Source organism: Pan paniscus, chromosome 19 (assembly GCF_029289425.2).
Source record: "Pan paniscus chromosome 19, NHGRI_mPanPan1-v2.0_pri, whole genome shotgun sequence".
Classification (NCBI taxonomy): Eukaryota; Metazoa; Chordata; class Mammalia; order Primates; family Hominidae; genus Pan; species Pan paniscus.
In genome coordinates this window covers 52,213,100-52,239,382 of record NC_073268.2, presented here as the reverse complement: position 1 = coordinate 52,239,382, position 26,283 = coordinate 52,213,100, and the positions used below count along the sequence as shown (strand labels likewise).

Sequence of the window (26,283 nt, the reverse complement as noted above, 5' to 3'; positions counted from 1 at the left end):
GCGCTTAGGGACGGGGGGTGTGAGTGTAAGAGTGCGCGCGCGCGCAGGCGTGTGTATGTCAAAGATAGAGGAGGGGAGGGAGGGAACGCTTTAATATTTTTCCAGTGACTTACGAGCCTGCGGGTGAGGTCCTGGCTGTGCGTTTAGGTCCGTGTGTGTATCAATGTGGCTGTATATTTCTGGTCTGTCCTACGAGTGAATGTCACGGGGCTTGGGGGGGGGGTCTGGATACAAGCTAGTGAATGTGTTTCTGGGTCTCAGTTTGACTGAATGATGTGGCGCTGCGTGGGGCTGTGTCTGTGCGATTGTTTATAGGGGGGTTGTGTGACTCCGTGAGGTACTGCGTGGGTGGGATTGCGCCTGTGTGCGGTTGTGTGTATATGGGATTGTGCCTGCGTGGGGCTGAGTGTCCAGAGGGCAGTTGTGTGGCCATGTGGGCCTGTTTGCGAGTGGGCTTGTGGGTGTGTGGGGCCGTGGGGCTGCGCATGTAGGGGCAGTGCGCCTGTGCGGGGCTTTGGGTTAACTTAAAGGGCTGTGGTGGGTATCTGCAGGCGGTTGCGTGTGTGGCTGGATCTGCGTGGGGTCTGAGGCCTGGCGGGTGGGGGTTAGTCCTCCTGGCGTCGGGGATCGCACCGCGGCAGAAGAGCCGCTTAAGGCGCCAACAGGCAGCGCCGGGGTCGCGGCGCAGCGCGACGTGTAGTAGCGGTGGGGCGTAGAGAGAAGGCGGAGAAGAGGGGGGCCTTCATCGCGCGCCTCCCCTCGCCGCATCAGAGACGCAGCTTGGAGATCCTGCCGCTTGCCGGCCCCGCGGTCCTAGAAGCACAGGGTTTGGGGGACCCTCCCCAGCTGGGGGAGACGCCTACTGGCCGGGAAGGCAGCGAGAACTGAGACTCGATGATTCTGGGGCAGCACAGAAGCATGCGGCAAGGACCGCCAGGAGAGGTGGGTCGCGGCCCGGAGACAGCCGAGAACTAGGCCGAGACAAAGAAGAGCGGGACCGGGGACCTTGGGGCCAAACCGCGCCTCTAGGTTTCCCGGCGGCCGAGGGGAGCGCGCTCAAGGCCGGCGCGTGGAGCCTGGCGGAGGTGGCGCGGGCCCCTCTTCGCTGCAGTCCCAGCAGCCGCTCCAGAGCCCTGGGGGCACGTAATTAGGCGCCCCAGGGCAGGGCCACGGTGAGGGGGGTTCTGAGTGCAGCTGGCGGGCGCCGAGCCCCGGGGCTGTGATTGAGCGCTCAGCTGGCCCGCCCCTCTCCCGGCCGCTCACCGCCCACGCATGCATTCATTCATTCATTCATCCATCCATCCATCCGTCGCTGCATCCACCCACCTTTCTATCCATCCACGTGTCCATCCATCTACCGGAGTTACTGCACCAGGGATCACACAGATGTGTCAGCCCTGGCTCGTCCCACCACTTTTTCCCGCTGGCCAGTGAGTCTGTCTCATTCTCCTCGGCCTCCACCTCCACTTCCTCCTACTCAGGCCCCTCTGCTCTGGCAGGAGCACACCGACCACCTGTCAACACTTGGGTTTTGCTGCTCAATGATGTCCCAATCTCCCCTCTCCACCTACTAACCCCCAACCCTGCCCATACTAAAGTCTCTATACATCCTACAGCTAACCCTGCCCATCATTACATGCCAGGTGGCCCTCGGGCACCTTTTTTCTGGCATTCCCTGAAGCCTGGTAGCAGCCCTCCCTACCAGAAGTGAATCCCTAAGGTCCTGGGCAGCCCCGCCCCACTCGGGGCTCCCCATATTTAAAATGTCAGGCTGCTTAGTCTCTGTCTTCAATATCTGTCTTGGGGACCAGGGTCACTCAGTCCTGAGGCTGCTGAGTGAACCAGGAGATGCGCATTGTGTATACCATTAAGGTGGCAACGGAAAAGCCCAAATGCCCGCTGGGGATCACCAACTTGGCTGGAATGTCTTCCCTTCCCTCCTCAGTTTCTGAGTGATGAGGAGGAGAAAGTCCCCCAGGTGGTTGATGACAGCCCACACAATCAGGTCCCCACCAACTCCTGCCCTCAGTCCCAGCCTGTTGCCCCACTCACCACATTGCCCCTTGCAGTTCCTGAATTCAGCAGGCACACTCTCACCTTAGGACCTTTGCACTTGTTGATCCATCTGCCTGGAATGCTGTTCCCTACCTTCTAATATACCATGTAATTTACATATTTATGTATCTGGTAGGTATTTTTGTCTGTTTGTTCCTTGGTGTATCTTCCGTATTTGGAATGGTTCCTGGTATACATTCCATAAGCACTTGTTCAATGAATGAGTGAGTGAATGCATGGAAGAATGAAGTTAAACCAAGCCCTCCTCCCATAAGCCTGACCAAGCCCAAGTTTTCTCTTCTTTGAGCCAACAGTTCCCCTGGATAAAATGGGGGTGGGGTGGAGCATGGAGAACATCAGGGCCAGGACATGTCGGAAGACTCACCTGAGGTCGCTCAGTGAGTACCCTTCACAGATTCCAGGTCGCTCAGTGAGTACCCTTCACAGATTCCAGATTCTGGGGATGGGTGTAGAGGGATGGGATGGTGGTGGGTGGCTTATCTCAAAAAAGGGCAGAGCCTGTCATTTGTTCCAGGGGCCTCTCTTGTTCCCTGGCTCCCTGGGGACTCCCTGGAGCTCCTGGGGCAGTGGTACGGAGGGGTCTTGATTCAGCAGGGCTGCCATTCACATCTGCCAGAGGGTGATGGAAACCCTGACCTGGCCAGGGCCCTTCCACAAGTGGTATCATGGAGAGTCACAAGACAGTACCCCAAGGTCAGGATCTGACCATCCCCTAGAGGAGAAACCCAGGCTGAGAGCCTGCAAAGAACTTGCCAAGACCACAGCAACACAATCGGATCCCATCCGACTCTCAATTTCAAGATTCTTTGCTCACCTCCACCAAGCACAGTGCATGGCGTGTGGCAGTGCAGCAGAATGGAGTGGCAACCTCACAATTCAAACCTAAGTGTGCATGGACCCCAAAGCCTTGCTTACTCCATCAGACCCTACTGGCAGGATTCCATGGGATCATGGTGCCAGCAACCAGCACCCAGCACCCACAAATGTTACTGGAACACCAGCAGAGGAGGCTGCCTGGCTGGCAGGCTTCCTGCTCCCTAGGTTCTGATTTCACCTTTCACCAAGAGTCTGCCCCAGGGGAATTAGGATCCTCCCTCCTCGCTGGGATGGTAGGGGTGCTCACAGGTTTTAAAGGGCCCAGTCCTTCCTGGTGAGGTGAGGCTGTGTTCTGGAGAACCTAGGTCTGGACATGTCAGCCCTTTTGTTTGCCAAGCACTATCTCAATAGCTGCTTTCATGCAAGTGTGTGTCCAGATGCCATTCCAGAGCTAAATAGTAAACAGGAGCTGTTGACCAGAGAGGCAGGGTGGGTAGAGGGCTGGGGACTCTAAGCAGGGTCCTAGGGAATGCAGGCAATGAAGCCAGCCAAGGGCAAGGCTCACTGACAGGCCACCAGGGACACCCAGGTGGAAACAAGGGACGGGGAGGCCCATCAGGCCAGGCTGGTACACTAAGACCCCCAGAAGTCGCATTCAAGCTCAGCCCTGGTCTGGTAAGCCTCACGCTGGAAGCCTGCAGGCCTGAGGTCAGATGTGGGCCAGGTTTTAACATCTATTCCACATGTTTATTGAGTAGTGGGGCAGCAACTTCAAATCTCTATGTATCTCCCCCCGCCCCATCAGTCACCCTCATTTGAGAGACTGGATCACTGAGCTCCAGGAAATGCACTTGCTCCCAGTCACGTAACTTGAAGGTGGCAAAAGTATGCATCCATTGGCTTGGTACATATTTACTGAGCACCTACTAGATGCCAGGCTCCATTCTATGTGTTGAGGATTCAGAGCAAGGAATGAGACAAAGCTTTCATTCTAGTCTTGACAGACAAGAAACAAAATGAATAAGTAAATGATGTAGTATGTTACCTTAGGTGAAGCGTGCTATGGAAAAATAAATAAAGCCAAGGAAGCGGGCTGGGAGCATCTGCAGGGGCTGTTTTTCTACACTGAGTGGTCAGAGCTCATACTTAAGAGCATTTGAGAACACACTTGACAGACAAAGGTAGTGAGGCATGCAGCTGTCTGGGGGCAAAGCTGTGCAGGCAGAAGGAAGAACAAGTGCAAAGACCCTGAGGCAGCAGCCAGGCTGGGATTTTTGAGGAATGGCCAAGAGGTTAGTGTGGCTTGAGGGGAGTGAGCAGAAAGAGATGTGGGCAGAGAGGACGGGGGGCCACACCTACAGGGGCTTGCACACACACCGTTGCAGGGACTTTGGCTCTTAGACTGAATGAGATGAGGCACTTCTGCAGTGTTTTGAGCAGGGATGGGACACGCTTTCCCTTGGGTGGTCAGAGTTTCTCCCTGTGAAGAGGGCAGATGTGGGGCCAGGGCAGGAGCACAGAAGCCTGCATCCTGCACTAGTCCAGGTTGGCAATGATGAGGCCTGGCCAGGGTGGGGCCGATGAGAAGGGGTCGGATTTTGGATTTATTATGAAGGCAGGGTTAGCAGGATTCACTGATGTATCTTGCCTGAGCAACTTGCAAGAAGGATGGATGCGGCTGCTGGGATCTGCCATTCATGCTAGTGGGGCTGGTGGGAGAGCAAATGCCTCAGGAAGGAACCCTGCCCCTCCTCAGCCTCCACTGTACCTGCTCCAACACATTAATGCCCTTCATGCCAATGTGGTACTTTGGAAACTGCTGAAGAGGCCCCATTTTTAATGACTGTACCAGGAGCTGTGCCCTGTCTGAGTCAGCAGGGGGTCATCTACCCCAGTCACCTTCCCAGTTTCCCAGCCTTAATATCCCCTTTTTATGAGCATGTTGATCCAGGTCTGCAGCTGCCAGCCCTCCTGCCCCCATGGATCCGGTTTTGTCTCCCAGACCAACTGCCCACACATATCTCCTTTGGTATACGTTTATGGAACCCACCATGTTCCAGGCGTTGTTCAGGGCACTGTGGGACAGCAGGGAACAGAACAGGCATCCCTGCCCACATGGGGCTGGCACGGTCCTTCAACAACTACAGCCCTGTTCCCTTTTCTCCCCATCAAAACCCTCTAACGCCAAGCACTTCCTGAGCAAGCTGGGGCTACCATGTGAAACTGAGAGCAAAACACTCGAGAAAATGCTTTTCTTTGAAAGCAAAGAGCTTGATATTTTAGCTGATGGGGGTGGAGAGCATCGGGAGTACAGAGATCCAAGTTCTCGTACATTTTTGGAACATTTTCAAATGTTCCAAACATTTGAATGTCCCCTCAGTGTCCCCACTCCCCTGATTCCAGGATGGAGGCTAATCTGGCCCACCCACCCCGACCCATGCAGGTTCTGGCTGGAGTGACGGCAGAAGGCTTGCCTTGGTGGCCACCTCCCGACCAGGGGAAGCGGGGGGAGAGGGGAGAGGGAGTACATCTCAGTCTCTGCCCTGGGCTGGGGTCTGCACAGGAATGCTGGTGCTGGGCCAAGACCGAGGCGTCTTCTGCCTGCTTTTGATCTGAACGACCTTTGATCTCTTCTGTCTGTAGTTTTCCCTGTCATCTGTGTGTCTGTCCATCCTTCCCTACTTGACTGCAGGAGGCCATCCCATGAGGTCAGTGCAGCTTCAGGCTCAAACAGGGCAGAATCCGAGTCTAAGCCCCCCTTGACCCCTGCTGTGGACCCTTCACTGGACATGGGCTCCAGGAAGACGGCCCCCGCCTGCAGGCCTGTGACTGGGCCTCCATGCAGCCTCCTTCTCCTGGGGCGTCCAGACTATGGGTATTCATCTTCCTTCCTCAGCGCCAGCGTCTGAGTGAAGTCAAATCTGCTGAACTTAAAAGAGGCAAGGCCCTGGGGTTCAGAGGGCCCAGGTGGGGGGCAGAAGGCTGGCTGGGGGAAAGAGAGGACAGGGCAGCTGCAAAGGAAGACAGATTGGGGAGTGGGGAGGATGACAGCAGATGAAGGAGAGGGGAAAGAAGGGTAGGAGAAGAGAGAAGGAGGGTTATAGAGCCACAGGGCTAGGCACCAGAGGGTGCCTGAGGAAATGCACTGAGAGGCAGGCAGGGGTCTTCTCTCAGTCTCACTTGGGAAGCACTGCCCTGCTCACCCTGGCACGGTCCTGGGCATCCTTGGTTCCTGGCTACAATGAAGCCACACACTCTGGACACATTGGGCTGGCTGGGGTTCTCTGCCATGGCCATGGGAACAGCTGGGCCCAGGCCTGCTTGGTAGCAGGACTCACAGGCGCTTTCTTCTCTCTGCCCCTTGTTCCCAGGGCTCAAACTTACCCCTGGGCCAGGAAGCCACCAAGGGGCTGGGGACAGTGGTGTGGCTGAGGCCTAACCTGTCTTCTGTGCCATACAGACTGATCTGCAACTGCAGCCACAGACTGACCCTTAGCCATGGCAGCAGCCACATTCTGACTCTTGACCCTGGTCCCTGTGATCCCTCCCCAATCCCAGCAACAGAATGACTCCCAGCCTCTTCCACAAATGGACTTCTGACCTCAGGCACAGGCCCCAGCACAGACATCTAGCCACTGCTATAGACGGACCTCTGAGCCTGCCACAGCCTAAGCCTCAGCCCCAACACTGGTGGGGTCCCCCAGTGGTGGGCATCCCGTGGGCACATTCCACCAGGCCACCCAGGGACATCGGGATGGGCCCGCTCCATGCCATCCCACCCTGAGGTTAAGTGGCAACATCAGCCCCACCAGTGCCCCACGCTAAGCCCACGGGGCCGTGGTGACCACAACAGAGTCCAGCAGCACCACACAGGAGGCCCCTCCATCCTGCCCTGGGCCAGCATATGTGGGCCAGACACACACGTAGACACACCCAACACAAAACACACCCAGAGTCAGACAGAATCACACAGTTACCTCATACGCAGCCCCCAGACCCTCCATACAATGTGCACTCAGACACACAGGCACCACACACATGAACAGACACAAAACCACATACACATGCACACAGACACGTGTGCACACACACATACAGAACCCTGTCCCCCCCTCAGGCTGGGCACACACATCCAGAAACATGGGCATATACATCTGTGTGTACACACACTCATGCAATCATATAGACATACACACACAGCTACATGCAGAGATGTATACACATATACACATGTATACATATAAATGACACATGCACATGCAAGAACACGGAGATTTCTCTATGTAGAAGTCCACACACACCCAAGTGTCAGTCACCTGCCTTCACACATCTTTTGTTCCCTGGCCCCAGGGCTCATGGGTATCTCTGGGTGGCTTAACCACCCCACAAGTGACCCCTCCAGCCACTTCCCAACTCAGCTCAGAGCTCCATGGGCTTCTGCCCTCCCTGGACTTGATGGCAGCAGGGATGCTCCCTCCAGGCCTTCTCCTGGCCGCAGCTGGGTGAAGACCTCTCAAGTCCCCTGACTTTGTCCCGACTGGTGGCTACAGCTCCTGCCTGGACTCAAGCTGGCTATGACATGCCCTTAAGTCTTTGGCATGACTTGGACAATTCCCTCTCTGCTAAGGGAAACCCATTCCCCCCGCCATAGTTTGTCATCTGCAAAATGGGTAACAGTGTGTTGCACAGCCTTCCAGCACCCCTCCACTCCTGACATAGGAGGGCACGGAACGGACAACAGGAGGAGGATGTGGAACAGAATATGTACGATTCCCAGGGGCAACTTGGCCCTCTCACAGCCTTGAAGTTCACACCCGCAAAGGGGCGAGGATCGGATCGGGCACAGCCTCTCTGGGGCCAGAATGAGTCCAGGGGAAACTTTTAATGGAAAGCCCTTTCCGGGGGGCATCTGAATCTGTGGAAATCACTCCTGGAAGGATGGAGAAGAAACTGCTGGAAGGTCAGGAGCGGGAGGGACACTTGCTGCTGTGCTATCTGAATTTCTACCATGTGAATGGAAGGGGCCGGGGGAGGCAGAGGCAGAGGAAAGACGCCAATGACCACATCACTCCTCGCACTTCTCCTCCCGGTCTGGTGTCATCCCAGAATACCCTGGTGGAACCCAGGTGGCTGCACCATGGGAGGGGGTGGCATGCAGAGCTGGAGCTAACTCTGCCAAGCACCCCACATGGAATCCTCTCAGCCATCCTCTGAGGTGAGTGTCCTTAGCCCATTTGAGAGATGCAGACACTGAGGCTCTGCAAGCAGAAGAGAGAGGCATGGGCCTGGGTGGAGCCCAAACCACTGCCCGGTCTCACAGCTTGTCATGGGGCTGCTTATTTACCTTCCACACCAGTGCCCAACTCAGAGCAGCCCAGCACAGGGACAGTGCAGAGGAAACAGGCAGAGCCCCTGGCTTCAGATGTCCCCTGGCTCTCCAGGAGAGGATTGGGAAAAATGATGGCTCTTGGCCTCCCACATACCTTAAGCCAGGAAAGGCATCCCCTGCTCACCCCCAGTGCAATTCCTGGCTTGGGCCTGTCCTGGCTCTGTGCCCCTGGGCAGTTCTAAACCCTCTCTGAACCCCAGTTTCCAGAGCTGAGATGAAGGATTGCATTTCTGCTCCTGCTTACCTAACAGAGGGTGATGTGGGTGGGATGGGAAGCAGCATTCTAAACTGGGAAGTCCATGAGGTGGAAGGCGACATTACTACCTCTCTCCCCAAGCTGAGCAAGAAAGCTCCTAGGCTAAGACAAGGAGAATCCTCCCAAAGTCAGCACCTGCAACGAGGCAGCTTGGAGAGCAGACCTGCGGACCAGACCCTTCACCCACCACGACAAGTGGATAGCCCGAGCTCAGCCCACAACCAGGATTTCCTTCCAGTCCTGCTTCTGTGCCCTTCTGCAGGGGAGAGGCTGCCTGCTGCTCAGCTTCCTTATTCGACCCACAGCACTCCCACAATGTGTGCCAGGAGGTTCGCACCCAGCTGCTTCCCGTTACGTTTCTGAGCCTCAGGTTTTTCACCTTTAAAATGGGGAAGAACAGCAGGGCCCGGGATTTGCTGGTGATAAATAGAAATGAGTGCATAAACGTCACTCAGAGTTGGCCACGCCACAAGCCCTCCGTAAATGTTAGCACTGATGATTATCATTCCCTCCTGGCCTATGGAGAGGTTTGAGTTTTCAATCTCCAGGATTAGTATCAAATTCCAATTTCACAGCGATGGCCTAGACACTGAATGTGGAAATCCTACTTGGTTATGCCACCAGGGCACAGGCCCACCCACGCTTTGTCCCGAGAGCTGAATGACCACCGACACAGGCTCTGGGCTGCTGGTCCTCCAGTCTCTTCAGAACCTCCCAGTGGCCAAGGTAGGCAGGGAGAGGCCTGGGAGCCCCCTTCTGCAGACCCAGAAACTGGGGTTCAGAGAGGGAGCTGAGGAAGCAACAGGAAGACAGATTTCACCTCCATATAAGGAAGAGCTTGCTAGCAGGCAGGGCTGCCCAGAAATGGAAGGAGGGAGCTGCTCGGGAGGTGGTGAGCAACCTGCGGCTGAAGGCATGCAAGCAGAACGGGGCAGCCTCTGGGTGGAGGCATCGTGGGCGGCTGGAACACTCTCCAGGGGAGGGCCACTGGGATCTCTGGTCCTGTGACTTGACCAAGGCCATGTGAGCAGGAATGGAATTCCAGAAGGTCAGAGACGCGGACCAGAGCAAGCTCCTGCTCCCAACCTCCCACGTGAAAGCCATGCAGCTGGATGGATCCACAAGGGCTGCAGAGAGAGGCTGAGCCCCTCCAAGTGGATCCCCCATCTCTGGCCCTAGTCACAAAGTCTTTATGATTTTAGAGAGAAATGCCTACTTTTAAGTTTTAAAAATTGAAAAGTACACAGAAAACAAACAAACAAAATCCAGAATCCCCTTCACCCTATGACAATTACTGTGAATATTTCCTTACAATCTTTTTAAAATTTTATTATTTATTTATTTTTTGAGATGGAGTTTTGCTCTCGTTGCCCAGGCTGCAGTACAGTAGCAAGATCTTGGCTCACTGCAACCTCCACCTCCTGGGTTCAAGTGATTCTCCTGCCTCAGCCTCTTGAGTAGCTGGGACTACAGGCGTGTATCACCACGCCCGGCTAAATTTTTGTATTTTCAGTACAGATGGGGTTTTACCATGTTGGCCAGGCTGGTCTCGAACCCCTGACCTCAGGTGATCCGTGCACCTCGGCCTCCCAAAGTACTGGGATTACAGGCATGAGCCACTGCAGCTGGCCTATATTATTATTATTTAGAGACAGGATCTCACTATATCACCCAGGCTCTAGTCTTGAACTCCTGGGCTTAGGTGATTCTCCTGCCTTGGCCTCCCAAGCAGTGGGGACCACAGGCACCATCACGCCCAGCTCCTTGCAATGTTTTCTATGTGCATCCAATTTTGGTTAGAAATCTGGACATGCGTTAAAAAAAAAATTTTTTTTGAGGTATAATTCACTCACTATAAAATTCACCCTTTTAAAGGGGACAACTCAGGGTTTTGGTATATTCATGAAGTTGTGCAACTATCACTGCTACCTAATTTCAGAACATTTTCATCCCCCTCCCAAAAAGAAACCTGTTCCCATAGGCAGTCACCCCCCATTTCCCCACCCCCAGCCCCTGGCAATTGCTCACCTCCTGTCTGTCTCTCTGGATTCGCCTGTCCTGGGCATTTCGTATGAACGGAATCATATGATCTGCAGCCTTTTGCATCTGGGCTGGTGTGTTTTTAATGTACAATTTTCTAATCCTATTTTCACATAGCATTATACACAGTCACCATTTCCATGTTACTACCAAGTCCTTAGAATCAGTATTGTGTTTACTGTTTACACCATGGAGAGGCTTGACCACAGTTTCCTCAGGTCACCCTCTGGTGACTGCCCCCATCCTGTTCAGGCCCCATCATCACTCAGCCAGACAAGTGCAATAGCCCCTTCTGGGCCTCCTAGGCCCATCCTTGCCCCACTCAGCCCTTACAACACCCAGACAGAGCCTGTTAAACCAAGTCTGATCCTGACCTTCCCTCCCTAGGAATCCTCCATGGCTCCCACCTCACATAAGACTTAAAACCAAGCTTATACCACAGCCCACAGTCTCCTATGCCATTTGACCTATGCTACCTTCTGACCTCACCTCCTCCCACTTCCCCACCCACTCCTGCTGCAGCCACACAGGCCTCTAACACACCTAGCATAGCCCCACCTCAGGGCCTTTGCACTAGCTGCCCCTTCCACCCAAATGTGGGCTTGGCCTTGCAGCCGCTCTCTGTTCTGGAGCCCTGCTTCCATTTGCTTCCTAACACATATCACCGATATATGTTTATTCACTGTCTTCTCCCACTAAAATGGCAGCTCCGTCACATGTTGTTTTATTCGCTGATAGAGCCCCGGCACCTAGCACGGAGTTGCAGCTCAGTGACTATTTGGGCTGTTTCCAATAAAATAAGGAATGTAAAAGAACCAAATGCAAAAACCCAAGCGCCCCACAGCGCAGACATTAGAAACTGGTGGTCCTCTGCCTGCGGACATGTGTGGTTTAAACCACACTGTGCCTTTTGTTAACGGAGCCAGCATTTGAGAATCAGGAGAGTTCACATAAAAATCCAAATTCCAGCTTCTCTTGAAAACACATATCTGGTCATCAGGGCCGGACACCGCGTGACAGCCATCAGCAGGCACTAAAGGGCTGGGCCTGGGGACATTCCCACCCACAGGTCCCGGGAGTTGAATGCTTTGTCCCTCCTCGGAGGCCCCAGATGTGGTGCGCAGGAGGAGGGCTTGCCCTGGGACAGAGCCCGGGCCTCACCTCATGCTGCTGCCTGATATCTGGGCCCTAATGCCCCAAGCTACCAATAAGGTCCCACCCACCTTTATTCAAAGACTGGGACCTTCCCAGGGTCCCTTCACTTTCTGGGAGCCCTTACAGCCACTGTTCCTTTACCTGAAACTTCATCCTAGGTCCTCTAAGGTTTGCCTCACCTTGTACCAAGACCTGTTGAGGCCTCCAGCACATTTGGAACATACACAGGAGGTGTCCATCCCGTGTACACCTCCCACTTCCCTCCAGCTCCATCCCAGCCTCCCCAGCCCCTGGCAGTGTCCAGCACGCCGTAGGCCCTTAGCTGCCTCTGAAAGGACTGAATGGCAAGCACCCGCCCCCCAACTCCGGGGAGCTGGGAGGACCTGGGGGACAGGGCACACACAGGAGGGTCTGACTTGGGTCACACTCAGTGCCAAAATGCATGTGTTTGTCATCTACAGTGCACCAGATGCCTCGGGGACACAAAGATGGAAATCATGGGGGACGGGTGCTCCAGGGGTGCTGCGGCAGCCAGGGCCTGTGTGTTTCTGCCGAGGAGGGACAACCCCCAGCCAGGACGTGACCAGAGTTCTTCCAGGGCCTCAGTCGCCCCACCTGTACGCAGGGCTCCCCTATCACCAGCCTCTCAGGCCCCAAGGCTCAGCCCCGCCTCCCTACCCTGGAGAGGTTTTCCGGGTACTGCGGCCCTGCCTTCCCATCCATCAGGATTTTGCTGCATTCCTGTGAGTCATTCTCCAAACAAACCGTGTGAGGGAGAGAAGGGAGCAGGGGAGGGGGAGGAGGCTGGGAAACAAATCAGCCCTACCTCCTCCCTCCCACCTGCCCCCCATCAACACCCCCGCACAGACACATGGGGGCCCTCAGGAGAGCTCTGGAGTACGAGGCTGGCTAGCTTATGCCATGAACTTGCTGTGTGACCTTGGGCAAGAAGACGGCCCTCTCTTGGCCTCTGGAAAAAATGGCCCCAAAGGTCCCCACCTACAGAATGCATAGGCTTCCCAGAGGGCTCTGTCTCAAATGAGGCAGGGCCTTGTGGGAGGGGTGCCCTGGCTGTCTCCACTTTTTTACCTCAGTTTCTCCACCTCTGAAATGAGGAGGGGGCAAGTCCTTGGGTAGCCACAAGGGGCACATCTGCCAGGTGGGGCTGGGTGAGGCCAAGCCACCAGTGCCAGGGCCAGCAGGGCCTCCCCAGGGAGTCCTAGTCTTGGTGGCCACTGTGCTGCCATTTCCCCAGCAACAGCCGAAAGGCCACCACTGGCAGCCTCTGACTCACAGGCCCCCGGGGCCAGGAGGGTCTCTGGGCAGCTCCCTGTACTCTGGGGTAGGGGATGGAGCACTGCTAAAAAGGAGCAAAAACCCCTCCTCATGGCCGCAGCTGCAACTGTGGCCGTATATCCACGTAGGGATGGATGTTGGAGGGTGGGATGGGTACCCCGGGGTCTCCATGTGGCTCAGCTCCCACAAGGGGTCCTGGGTAGGTGAGGGGCGTGTGCTTGGCACGCAGGCAGCCCTTCTCCTTGAAATGCTCTTTTTTTGTGGCTAAAGCCCCCTCTGGGTTCTGATTCTCTGTGAAAAGCAGGCTTCTGAGTCACCTCCGCTGCTGCCACCCTGGTGCCAAGTGTGTGTGAAAGTGCACGTGACCAGGTGCGTGTGTGTGTGTGCTCGAGGTCTTCAGAATCCTGACATGAGCGTGGCCGGGGCTGGGCGAGTGGTGCAGAGTGTGTGTGTGAGGGTGTGAGAGGTGTGTGGGTGTCCAAGGGTTGACCACCCATGGTGGGCAGGTAAGCATGTCCGTGTACTGTGATGAGCGTGAGGTGCGCCGCCACAGGGCTAGCATCTAGGAATGTGCGCACGCCTGTCTGCTGTGCAGGTTTCCTCCTGAAGCACCAGCTCTTGGAACTGCCTCCTCCTGGGTGCTCATTCTATCTGGCTCCATGAAAAACAGGTTTCCAAGATTCTGGAAGCTGCACCCCAGGCCCGCACGGAGCTGATCTGGGGGCCCCTTAAGGTTCAGAGGAAAGCTCCAGGCCCCGGCACAGACAGTGGCCCTGCTACATCACTTTGGACCTAGTGCTGGGGTTCCCCCTCCCCGAGGCCCAGCAGCTCCTTGGCCCAGAGAAGGGAGCTCAGGACCAGAATGAGGCCAGGGGCCTGGGGGCAGACCCAGGGAAGGACAGGAAAGAGACCTAGCAGGCCGCTGCCCAGGCTGGAACTGCAAATGCCCCACTGTGACATGTATTTGGGGCAGCTGTGGAGAGGGTCAGCTTCCAGCCAGGACTGACTGTGGTCAACCCAGCAGGGAGGCCGAGGCAGGCAGGGGCCTTGGGAGCCTGGAGGGGTGGAGAAGAGAGTCGGGGTAGGAGTATTTGGGGGCCAGCAAAGGGCTTTTCTGAGTAGAGGTGAGACCAAAGAAGAGAGACTGAGAGGAGCCCGCCTGAGTATCGCCCCTTGATACGGCAAACAGCAGACAGCAAACAGCAAAGCCGCGTGGCCAGAGCCCAGCCAGCTCCAGCTCTGCTCTCCCTAGGTACTCTCAGCCTCACAGCCTCCTCCTGTGGACACAGATGCTACGCCCTCCTTGGGGTCTCTCAGCACAGTGCCCGGCACACTAGGCCCTCCATCAGTCATCATTGTTGTCATAATGATGGTCCCCGGGTGGCTGCTGGAGCATATGGGAAAAATCCCAGGCCGGGAGCCTGGAATGGGCTCCTCTCCTTCCCTTCCACTCTCTGGGCCTCAGTCTTCCCATCTGTAAAGTGGCATGTCCTGGCCCACTCTGCAACTGAGGATAGGAAAGGCCCGTGGTGGACTGACGAACTGTTCCCTTTGTGCCTGGAGCAGGGGTGGCAGGAGCACGGGACACAGGGTTCAACTCCAAACCCTGGCAGCTGTGAAGCTGGAATGTTTTGGTTGTTTCCGGATGAACTGCAGCATTTGAGCACAAAAGGAGGATGGGTCAGTTATGGTGTCCACTTATGGTGCCCAGCCTGTGACTGGGACCACAGTCTTCTAACTTCTGGACCATTGCTCTGTCCCCCTCACCTTGTCCAGAGGCCCTCAGTCGCTAGAAAGAGAGTGAGCTGCCAGGAGTCACAGGAGGTGTACAAGGAGGGATGTGAAAAAGTAACCCACTCACTCACTGAGTCAAGATGCAACCCAGGGGACCCCTAAGATTCCATGATTCTAGAATGGAGTCCCTAGCCAGGCACTCTAGCACACACCTGTAGTTCCAGCTACTCAGGAAGCTAAGGTAGGAGGATTGCTTGAGCCTAGGACTTTGAATCCAGATTGGGCAACATAGTGAGACTGTCTCTAAGGGAAAAAAATGTACATATATATGTGTGTGTGTGTGTGTATATATACATATGAGAAGAGAGGACAGGAAGGTGCAAAAGCCAATTCCTTGTTCATTCAATCTAGGCTGATTAGCACAAGTATTGTTGGAGAAAAAAGGGCTTGCTAAGCAACCAGCTTCTCAGAGTTCATCAAGGGGGTCTCCTCCCGGGGAGGGGGCCTGCCTCCCCTCCTGCTGCCACCTCAGGGTCAATATACACTTGGAGAGGACCCAGAAAAATGGCACAGGCTGAAGCACCATCAGAGGGTGGCAGCAGGAGGAAGGAGGAGGAGCATGGCAGAGGCAGAGACCTGAGAGGCCTGGGGTACCCATTACCCCATTCCTTGGAGATGGTGGGTGGGGTCAGCTTGGTCGATGTGGCTGCAGCTTCTGAGGTCTGCCAGAGCCTCCAGGAGCCTTCTACTCCCCTTCAAGCTCTGTCTGGCCCCCTCAACTCCCGAGGGAGCCTGTGAGATAGTAAGTCAGCTTGGAGCCTGCCTCTTGCAGTCTCCAGCTCACTCAGAATGAAAGCTAGAGTCTGGCCTGCACGGTGGCTCACACCTATGATCCCAGCACTTTGGGAGGCTGAGGCAGGTGGATTGCCTGAGCTTAGGAGTTTGAGACCAGCCTGGGTAACATGGCAAAAACCCGTCTCTACCAAAAATACAAAAAATTAGTAGGGCATGGTGGCACGCATCTGTGGTCCCAGCTACTCAGGAGGCTGAGGTGGGAGGACCACTAGAGCCTGGGAGGTGGAGGTTGCAGTGAGCTGAGATCATGCCACTGCACTCCAACCTGGGTGACAGAGTGAGACCCTGTCTCAAATAAACAAACAGTCTTCCAGGAACCCTCTCCCCTCTCTCAGTCCCCTCCAGCCACAGTGGCTTCCCTGCTGTTCTTGCAACATGGAAACACGTTCCTGCCTCAGGACCTTTGCACTGCTATTCCCTCTGCCTGCAATGCCCTTCCCTTTGACACTGCAAGGTTCACTGACCTCCCTCGAGTCTTTGCTCACCTGTCACCTTCTCAGGGAGGCCTTTCCTGGCACTCCAATTTAAAACTGCACACATCTCCCCCATCCCTGAGCCCCTTCCCCACCTACTTTTTTTTCTCACTACATCTATCTTCTTTTTAAAAGTATTTAGTTATTTTCAGAGACGAGGTCTTGCTATGTTACCCAGGCTGGATTCAAACTCCGGGCCTCAAGCGATCTTCCCACCTCAGCCTCCTGAGTAGCTGAGAATACAGGTACACACCACCATGCCCAGCTAATTTATGTATTTTTTGTAGAGGCGGGGTTCTGCTATGTAGCCCAGGCTGGCCTCGAACTCCTGAACTCAAGCGATCTGCCTGCCTCAGCCTCCTGAGTAGCTTAGGACTAAGGAGCATGCCCCAGATTGCTCGTCATTAGCTGCCTGTCTCCCACTAAGACAGGAGCTCACCAGGGCAGAGATCGCTGTCTGTCTGCTCACCCATGGGCACCTAGGGCAGAGCCCAGTTCACAGTAGGGTCTCAATAACTGTGTTTCAAATGCATGGATTAAAACATTCCTGTTACACAAGACCAGCATTCCAATGGTGGAATCTTTAAAAACTTTTCCCCTGTGGGAGTTTCAATTCTTTTTTTCCCCTGAGCCCACACAGAGAAGAAATGTGTGCTTCCCGGCTCCCAGGGCAGGCCCCACCCTCAAACCAATGGTTTGTCTATGGGCAGGAGGGGTGATTCTCACTTCAATGTCCTGTCCATTCACCATCCTACATCCTGGACATCTCCCCTGGATGCCGCTCGGGTGCCCCAACTCTACTCTGATCCCTCAAACTTTCCCCGTCACTGCACAGGGCCACCCCCATCCAGTCCCCGGCTCCCTCGGGCTGCTGGTGCAGCTCACAACCACTGGCCATCCAGCCCTGGGCTTTCCCTGGCCCTGCTCTTCCTCTTCAGACCCATGCCAGCCCTTGTCCACCTGGATCCTTGGCCCAGCCGCCTACGTGGTCTTCCTCCCTTCAGCAGCTGGCCTCTCGTTTCACCTATGCATGCCCTCTCATCATTCAGTGCAGAGCACTGCACACCCCATGACCCAGGGACCAAAGTCCCCCTCCAGCTTGGCCACTACACGGTCCCATCTCTGCTGGCCGGACCCAACTGCCTAGTGCTTCCTGTTACCTGTAGGCCTTTCTCCAGCAGACCCACTCCCCCAAGTGCCATTCCTTCCCTCGCTCCAGCTCTGCAAATCTGATGCCCCACCCCGAGCATCCCATAGGGGCTGCTGGCCTCTGGGCAAGCACCGTGGCTCTGCAGAATGATCCATAGCTCCCTGCTGGCCTGTGCGCTCCCTCAGGGCCTATGAAACAGGTGCTCAAGTGGTGTTTGGTTTTTGTTGCTTTTTTTTTTTTTTTTTTTTTTGAGACAGAGTCTCGCTCTGTTGCCAGGCTGGAGTGCAGTGGTGCGATCTCAACTCACTGCAACTTCTGCCTCCCGGGTTCAGGAGATTCTCCTGCCTCAGCCTCCCGAGTAGCTGGGACTACAGGCACGCGCCACCATGCCCAGCTAATTTTTGTATTTTTAGTAGAGAAGGGGTTTCACCATGTTGGCCAGGATGGTCTCCATCTCTTGACCTCGTGATCTGCCCACCTCGGCCTCTCAAAGTGCTGGGATTACAGGCGTGAGCCACTGTGCCCAGCCTTTTTGTTTGTTTTTTGAGAGAGGGAGTCTTGCACTGTCGCCCAGGCCAGAGTAGGGTGGTGCGATCTCAGCTCACTGCAACCTCTGCCCGATGGGTATAAGCGATTCTCCTGCCTCAGCCTTGCAAGTAGCTGGGACTGCAAGTGTGCGCTACCACACCTGGCTCATTTTTGTTTTTGTTTCTGTTTTTTTTTTTGAGACGGAGTTTCGTTCTTGTTGCCCAGGCTGGAGTGCAATGGCACGATCTCAGCTCACCGAATTTTTGTATTTTTTAGTAGAGATGGGGTTTCACTATATGATGGCCAGGCTGGTCTCAAACTCCTGACCTCAGGTGATCTGCCTGCCTTGGGCTCCCAGAGTGCTCGGATTACAGGCGTGACCCACTGCACCCAGCCAAGAAGAGTTTTTGAAGGAATAAATGATGTAAAGAAATTGGTGATAAAGCAAACAAATGAGTGAGAAAATGAGTCAAACAATTATAGAAACAGATTGGTAATAAAGTTCTATTTTTTGACGGGTCTCCTCCATGGCTGTTGTTCTCCTGGATGGACCCCTGGCCGGGGGACAGGCTTGAGTGATGATGATGATGATGATGATGATAAAGAATCAGTCAGGATATGCTAGCCATGTTGCTGTAACAAAACTCTCAAATCTCAAGGGCTCACAACAACAAAAGTTGGTTTATCCTTCACACTACCATCCACTGGGGTAGCAGGGAGGCTCCCTCTCACTGAGCAGTTGCCACCTTGACTTTGGTCTACCAGAGGAAAGTGAGTTCTGTGGATCCTCATGGCCATGAAAGGCTCTGGCCTAGAAGGGACATGTCACTTCTGCTCACACCTCACGGGCCACAACTGGTCACATGACCCTCCCCCGGCCCCCCACCCAAAGACCACCAGGAAGCACAATTTCCCCACGGGCTTGGGAGGGTGGGGAACTGGAAACTTTGGCCAACATCTCTAAGGACATCTCAAACACCACCACCAATAACAACACAAGCAGCAGAGGCCACGTATTAGCTCCTCCCATGCCCTGGACACCAGGCGAAGGACCTGAAGTGGGAGTTTCACTTACTACTCATGGTAACGTCCTGATGTCAGGACTATGCATATCCTGCGTTCCAGATGAGAGTTAAAGCCTACACAGAAAAGGGACTCACCAAGGTCACAGAGCTCATGAGGATGGAGTTGAGATCGGAACTCCTGTCCGTGTGTGCCAGGCCTTTACACACCCCACTGCCCGGCACATGTGCCTGGGGAGGCTGGCTGGTGGTTAAGGACTGCCCTGGGGAGACAAAGAGCCCCCCACATGGAGGGCCATTCTGACCACCCCACCACAAAGAGCCCCCTCACACTGCCATGTTGTCCACTTTCAGGCGTCCAATGCTAGAACCCCTGGAGATGATGTGGCCAGTCCCAAATTCTGCTGAGAAAGAGACAGGCCCAGAGGGAGCAGTGCTGGAGCCAAGGTCACACCTTGTGCAGGGGTGAAACGAGACTTCAAGTCTTTGTCCACCATGGTCTGAGTGTCCCCAGCTGCCTCAACAGCACTGGGTGTCCAGGGACAGCCTCTGCCTCAGGAAGGCCCCTCAGAAGCAAGGGTGAGCACACGCACTCCACTTTCCTGGCAAGCCAGGCGAGGGCACAATGGTCCACCATGGCAGAGTCCCCAGGCCCTGGCCCATCAAGCCTGCCGCCCTGACTGCTTGGGCCACCCCCCGAGGAGCCGGGCTGCCCTGGTGCACGGTGGCTCACTGCTCCCACGGTCAGTCCCCAATAGGGAGACCCGAGAAGCCTGGAGTGAGGGAAGACCATGCTCTAAGGCTCCCCAGCCAGGACCTCTGAAGACAAGGACTTGGGCCCTCTGGGAAGCCAGACGAAGGTTCTGGGCAGAGTGGAATGGAACAAAAGAAAAGGGGTTGGTGGAGTTTGAAAACAGTCCCAGCTAGGCATGAAGGCTCATGCCTGTAATCTTAGCACTTTGGGAGGCCAAGGCGGAAGGATCGTGTGAGCTCAGGAGATCGAGGCTACAGTGATCTATGATCATACCACTGCACTCCAGCCTTGGCAAACAGAGCAAGCCCCTGCTGCAACTAAAACAGAAACAAAAAGAAAACAGACCCAGCTCTGCTCTGTGACCTTAACCTCTATAAGCCTCAGTTTTCACTATGCTTGTTTTGCCCACCAATGGCCCCCTCCCCCTGAGCCCCAGAGCCGGAGCCAACACCTTTCCAGAGCCACAGGTGGGTCCCCACCCCAAAAAGGTTATGGGAGAACTCCTGCTCCCGACGCTGCAAGAATGCACTGCCCTCAGAGAGTCCCTTCCAAAGGTTTTTGGCCTAGGGGCTTGATCAGAAAGCAGTCCCCACCCTGCATGGAAACCTTCACCCGCTCTATTCCCCAGGTTTTGCTGATGATTCTGACTTGCAGTGCAGCCTTCCTACGTCAGCCTGGCCTCCCAGCGGGGCAGTAGGGGGCGCGGCTGTCCTCGTGACCCTGACCTGGACAGGAAGTTGGATCCTCCCTAGCCTCCTGTGAGCCCACTCCCTGCCTGGAAGCCTTGAGTCTCCAAGTCCCCTTACAGCCGCTGTCCAACTCCTGGGGGTGGAGGTGCAGGTTGGGAGGGAGAGTGATGGAGCCTCTCCACTGCTTCTGAGCCCTGCTCACGGCTTACTGCCCCAATCATCCAGTCCACAAGCATTTATTGAGCACTTACTACACGTAAAGTACAGTGCTAACCACTGTCAGAGAGATGAAGTTGAAAGGCAGGGCCCCACCTCCTCACGTCTAGCAGCAGCAGCAGATGCATTACTGATGCCGCACAGCTCCGCAGTTACAAACACAGGCTTTGAAGTCACACAGCCCTGGGTTTGAGGCTCAATTTTGCCACCTCGGAGATGAGTGACTTTGAGCTCATTCCTCACCCCGACTGGCCTCAGTGTCTGCATCTGCAAAATGAGATATTAAGAGAAGCCACCTCATGGCTGGTGATAAACTACTGGATACCAAGAGTTTCACATAGCCTGGCAGGGAGGTGCTAAACCCCTGTGAGCCTCATTCCTTGCCTTGACCAGAGCAAGGGCAGAACCCCGAGGCATGCCAGTAGGGACCTCCCTCTAGGTTTCTACCACCTCATTAATCAGTGACGACTGTCTACCCGGCTGTGATGCCACCTGACGCTCCTGGCAGCCTGCCCATTCACCTCCATTTTGTCTGCAAGGACATCTGGGGACAAGAATGGGAGAAGGGGCATGGAGTTGGGCAGCAGGCCCCACTGCTATTAGTCCTGATGGGGTCACTGCTTATCCCCCCTTCCCATATACAGTAGGCTCACAATCATCATCTGAGGCTTGGCCTGGTAGTGAGGAACCCAGCTGAAGATAATAGGCTGCGTCCTGGGATGAGGTGGGTGGTACAAGCTTTTGTGCCAACTGAAGGGTCTGAATTTGGTCCTCTTGGCAATAGGGAGGCAGTGAAGGTTGCTAGGCAACAGAGGACCCTCTGCCCACCTCTCCAGCCTCATGCCTCCACACTTTGGAGTGAGCTCAGTTTTTCTGTGGTTGTCCCTTACTCCCTCTCCCCTCATGTCAGCCAGTGTTCTGCCCTAGCCAGGGCTGAACTCCAATTGTTTCCCTACCTGGAATGCTATTCCTGCCAATTAGCTCACACTTATCCTTCCTTCCAGGCTGAGCTTAGAAGCCTCTCCCAGCCTTCCCAGTTTGAGCTCAAAGACTGTTCTCTGCTTCCTTTAAATTGGTCCTTTTTCCATTAGAGGACAAGTATTCCTTTCGAGCGCTGCCTCCCCGACTGGAGTCCTTGGAGGGCAGAGCCCAAGTCTGACTCCCCTCTGTGCTCTCAGCATTGCAGGCAGGACCAAGGCTGGGTGGCCTCCCAGTGGGCACTGTGCAATGCTTCAGGCTTTGGTCTCTGAGACGCACAAAGGGAGGTGGGATGGGACTGGAAGGGGCAGAAAGGAGGGGCAACCAGGCATGGTGGTGCACACCTTGTAGTCTCAGCTACTTGGGAGGCTGAGGTGGGAGGGTTGTTTGAGCCCACGGGTTGAGGGCTACAGTGAGCCATGATCGCACCACTGCACTCCAGCCTGGGCAACAAAGCAAGATGCGGTCTTCAAAGAAAGAAAAAAGAGGGGCTGGGTACAAGGGGACATGGAAGAGAGAGGGGAGGGAAAGGGGACCATCTAAAAACTGCATGAGCGGTCTGTCTATTCCCTCTTCCCTGTTTTCCTTCCCTCTGCAAAAAGAGAAGAGTGAGAGAAGGGAATGAGGGAGAGAGGAGGGGCAGGCGCCTATCCCAGGATCACTTGATGGGGTGGGGAGGAGCACAGGGAAGTCCCACAGAGAATACCATTAGGTCTCAAGGTTTCCCTGAGGTTCCCATCAGTCTCACAGCCCCCTGCCTAGGCAGAAGGCTCAGGGCAGCAGTGCAGCCCCCACAACCCCAGGGCCATCCCCAGGGAGATGGCAGGGGCATACAGAGATAGGGCAGTCAGGCAGACTGGCCTCAGTGAAATGTCAGTCCAGAGGGAGGACACACCCAGACAACCTTCACCATGGCTAGCCCACCCCTCAACAAAGGGCCCAGACCCATCCCCAATCCCATTCCAGGAGGACAGGGGCTCATCTTGTTGGAGGGGCAGGGGTGGGTTTCAGGGAGGATGAGCGAGGAGGGAGAGGGGTCTTTGTTGCAGGCAGAGGTACCAGCTTCTAAAGACGAGGGGAGTAAGGCCGAGATGAGGCATCTGGGGTCTCTGCGAGGTCACATTCAACCCTCAAGACCGCCTGGCACGTAATGTGCAACCACCATTATTATTGTTCGTGCAGAGCAGGGTGGCATTGGGTCAGTGGCAGCAGCGGTCCCGAAGGGCCTTGAATGCCAAGCCCAAGATGGCCGGGGGACGGCGCGGGGGAGCACGAAGCCGGCGCGGTTGAACGCCGGGGAGCGGGCGAGCGGATCTCCGCCGAGGCAGGGCGATAAATTAATGAAACGAACGCGCCGCGCCCCGAGGACGAGAGGGGCCGGACTGCGGCCTCGGCGGACGAGGCCCAGCCTCGCGGAGGCCCCGCCGCTCTCCTCTTCTCTCCCATCCCCTCCCCTCCCCGCCGGGCGTCGTTTTCCAGGTAATTAAGGCCGTCCCGGCCGGCGCGCAGCTGCTTCCGCGGCCGGCCGCGCCTCAGGCCCGGGCAGGTGCAATTAAACCCGGGCGTTCGCAGCCATTAAGCTTTAATGGGGATCATTAGCATAAGAACGAGAAGACGCTTTGATGGCGGCCACCCCCGCAGGGGCTGCGCGCGAACGCCGAGGGGCGGCGGGGCGCGGCCGCTGGAGCCCCGAGCCGGGAGCCGCGCCTCCAGCTCGCGGCCCGAGGCCTGCCAAGGCAGTCCCGCCTGGGGCCGGGCGACAGGAGGCGGGCCGCGGAGCCTGACCTCGTCTCTGGGGTTCCAGGCTGCGTCCGAGAGCCAGAGGTTTCATAGGGCCCAGGCCCCAAGAATAGGTCTTTGGAGGACGAGGGAGGAGGTCCAACCTAGAGAGCAGATGTGCTTTCCCAAAGAAGCAGCTGAGGAAACTGAGGCCTAGAGGTGCCATGTGACACACAGCCCCGGTCTCAGCCTGCAAGTGGTTCATTTATTCAACAACGATAGCAGCCAAGGCTTATGTGAGTTTTAAGGATTTAGCATAAATTTTCTCAATCTCCCCAAGAGCCCCAGGAGTAGTGGGTACTTGCTCTTGTGATCCCATTTTACACAAGAGGAATCTGAGGCTTGGAGGGGGACACCCAAGGTCCCACAAGCCACAGTGAGCTTTGAACCTCGACAGTCTGGCTCCTGAGGCTGGGCTCATAACTAGGAAGCCACACTATCATGTGTGACATGACCAGGAGAGGCACAGGGTGGGGTGGAGTGGTGGGGGATGGGACCGTGACCAGCTGGTGGGCTGGGTGGGCCATCCTACCCGGCAGACAGTAGCCAGCTCCACCAACTGTGGCCAGGGGAAGCAGGGTAGAATAATCCAGAAGAAATGTAAACTGGAAATTGGAAATGAAGTCACTCAACGATTACTCACTGGCAATTCATTTGATTCCCCCCGCCCGCCCCGGCCCCCCGACAATGGATGGGCTTTCAAAACAGGTCTGTGGGCAGGACGTGGCAGGAGGACCACCACTTTGCCATCTCAGTCCAACATGGAGTGCAATGTGCCCAGCAATTACTAGGTGTTCAGGAAACACTAGTCAAGCAAATGAATGAGTGAATGCATGAATAAATGCTTTTCTCTGCAATTTTGGGGCAAAATAGGGGACTAATTCTTCAATTTAATGTCTTCCAGGCTTTCTTCGATCCAGGTGGCTCTGTGAGAGCAAAAGGGCCCAGAGGAACTGGCAGGTGGGGCCTGAGGCAGCGGTGCTGTGCTTGGCTCCAGGCGTCCCCTGGGGCAGTGCCTCCAGCATTCCAAAGTCAAGGATGTTGCCGACAGATGTCTTGAGGGCCCTGGCAGGGAGCGCAGAAAGCACTGAAGAGGAGACATATACTGCCTGAGTTCCACTCAGAGGTGACGGGAGCCAGAAGGAAGCCACCAGCCTCTAGGAGCCCAGAGAAGGTGGGCAGTTGCCTGAGGCCACACAGCAAGAATCTGGGTCTCCTGATTCCTTCAATCCCGGCTGAGCCTTTACCCAGTGCCTGGATCAGCCCCCAGTCTAAGCACAGGACTCCCTGTCTCCATCAGAGAAGCTCTGCCTGGCCTCTGTCTTGGCTTGTGATCAGCCGGCATTCCCATGCATGAATGCACGACTCAGATCACTTGATTCTTTGATTAATGTCTTTCTTCCTTTGGCCACACCTCCCTCAAGGGCAGGGATTTTGTGTGTCCATCCAGATCATGGCTGATCTCAGTGCCTGGCACACAGTAGGCCTCCAAACATAGATATCGACCAGGTGGAAGTATTATTACTACAGAGTCACAGCGCCAAAGAAAACTCAGTGCCTGGGGTGAGCTTTCCTACCTCCCCAGGCTCTCATGCCCACTCACAGCTGGCTCAGGAGCTGAGAGGGGCCTCAATGCCTCCACAGCTGAGCTGGCCTAGGGGTGCAGGCAGGGGAAGGGCTCAGCTCCCCTTCCTGTCCTGACCCTGAGGCTGGCCCACCCCCTCACCTCCGGTCTGCAAAGGTATCTGCCCCAGGGGGGCCCTCAGCAGCCTCATTAGGAAAGTAGTGACAGACACATTCAATATAAAGGGGTGTGGGGGGAGGGGGAGACCAAGGGCTGTTACAGGGTTGCCTGCCGCTTTCCTGACTACTGGGCCAGGGCTGGGCCTAGACGGGGGACAGAGACAACGCCCAGAATCCAGAGTTGGGCCCCAAAGCAGGGATTTTCCCATCATTCCTTGCTGTTCTTGAGTACTGGTGGGACTCAACTCTTGAGTGGCAGGAGACAAACCCCAGCCCAATGCCCTAAGCCTGCCATGAGCCACCCAGAAGCCCGTGTGTGAGAGCAGCCACAGGGACCTGGGTGCCTGCCCTCTGCAGCAGAAGAGGAAACTGAGGTCCAGGGAGGAGGAGCAGGGTCACCCCACAGCAGCGCACTGGAGTAGGAGCCATGCTTTGCATTAGGGCTATGGCTGTGGGCCTGGACCACCTTGACCACCGAATTCCCTCTAGTCTCTGGACTGCAGGGCAGGAAGGCCCAGTTCTACTGGAAGACAGTCAGGTGTTGTCAGTGCTCACCCAGGGCCGGATGGAAAAGCAGATGCCCCAGCAACTCAGTCAGTGCGCAATGCCCCACCACTGATGAAAAGTGGGTGAGAGAGATCCAGGTCTCACACCACAGGACATGCACACAAACAGCTACTCGGCCGCACACAGAGGTGCCCCCAACACACAAAGAACGTGTGACCTGCTGTGGATACTGCCTGGTGTGTAAGCACCCATACCCTCAGCTCATTTCCCCAAATCAGACACACACACAACCACACGTTGGTCCCAGTGACAAACAGACACACAAGCCACCTAACAGCAACCCCCTGCCATGTACACAAACCCCAACTCACTTTTTACACACACACAATCCCCAAGCTCAGGAACACACGCAAACCCATCTTGTCATTTGGTTAAATTCCACACCCAGGTAACACCCAGACCACAAGAGCAAATCCAGATAAATAAATCATGTTCAGCACATCAATCTCGGCCCCAACCTGGCTGCCTCCTGGATACAGGTAAAGTGAAACAGGTCTTAAATATTTTACAACTGAATAAACCTGTTAGAGCGGGCCGTTGGCTGCAGGCTGACAATGTCCCTCCCTAATCTTTTCATTTCTGAGAGTACACAGAGGTGATGGCAGGTGGTGGCCAGGCAGCGCATGGCGTGCTCATGCCACACCCGCTGCCCCTCGGCCAGGACTGTTATTCCCAAGGAAAGGGGCATTCTGTGATTTTTCCATCCAGTAAATCCAGCTGCTGTTCTGATACAGGGCCCTGCATCCTCTTGTCTCTTCAGCTTTTTC

The 26,283-nt window shown here is 55.5% G+C and overlaps 1 protein-coding gene across 1 annotated transcript in view; it reads right to left on the bottom strand.

The window, feature by feature from the left end:
• RAI1 (retinoic acid induced 1) overlaps nt 1–26,283 on the bottom strand; it is a 130,083-nt gene that overhangs the window by 88,002 nt on the left and 15,798 nt on the right. The window lies entirely within an intron of this gene.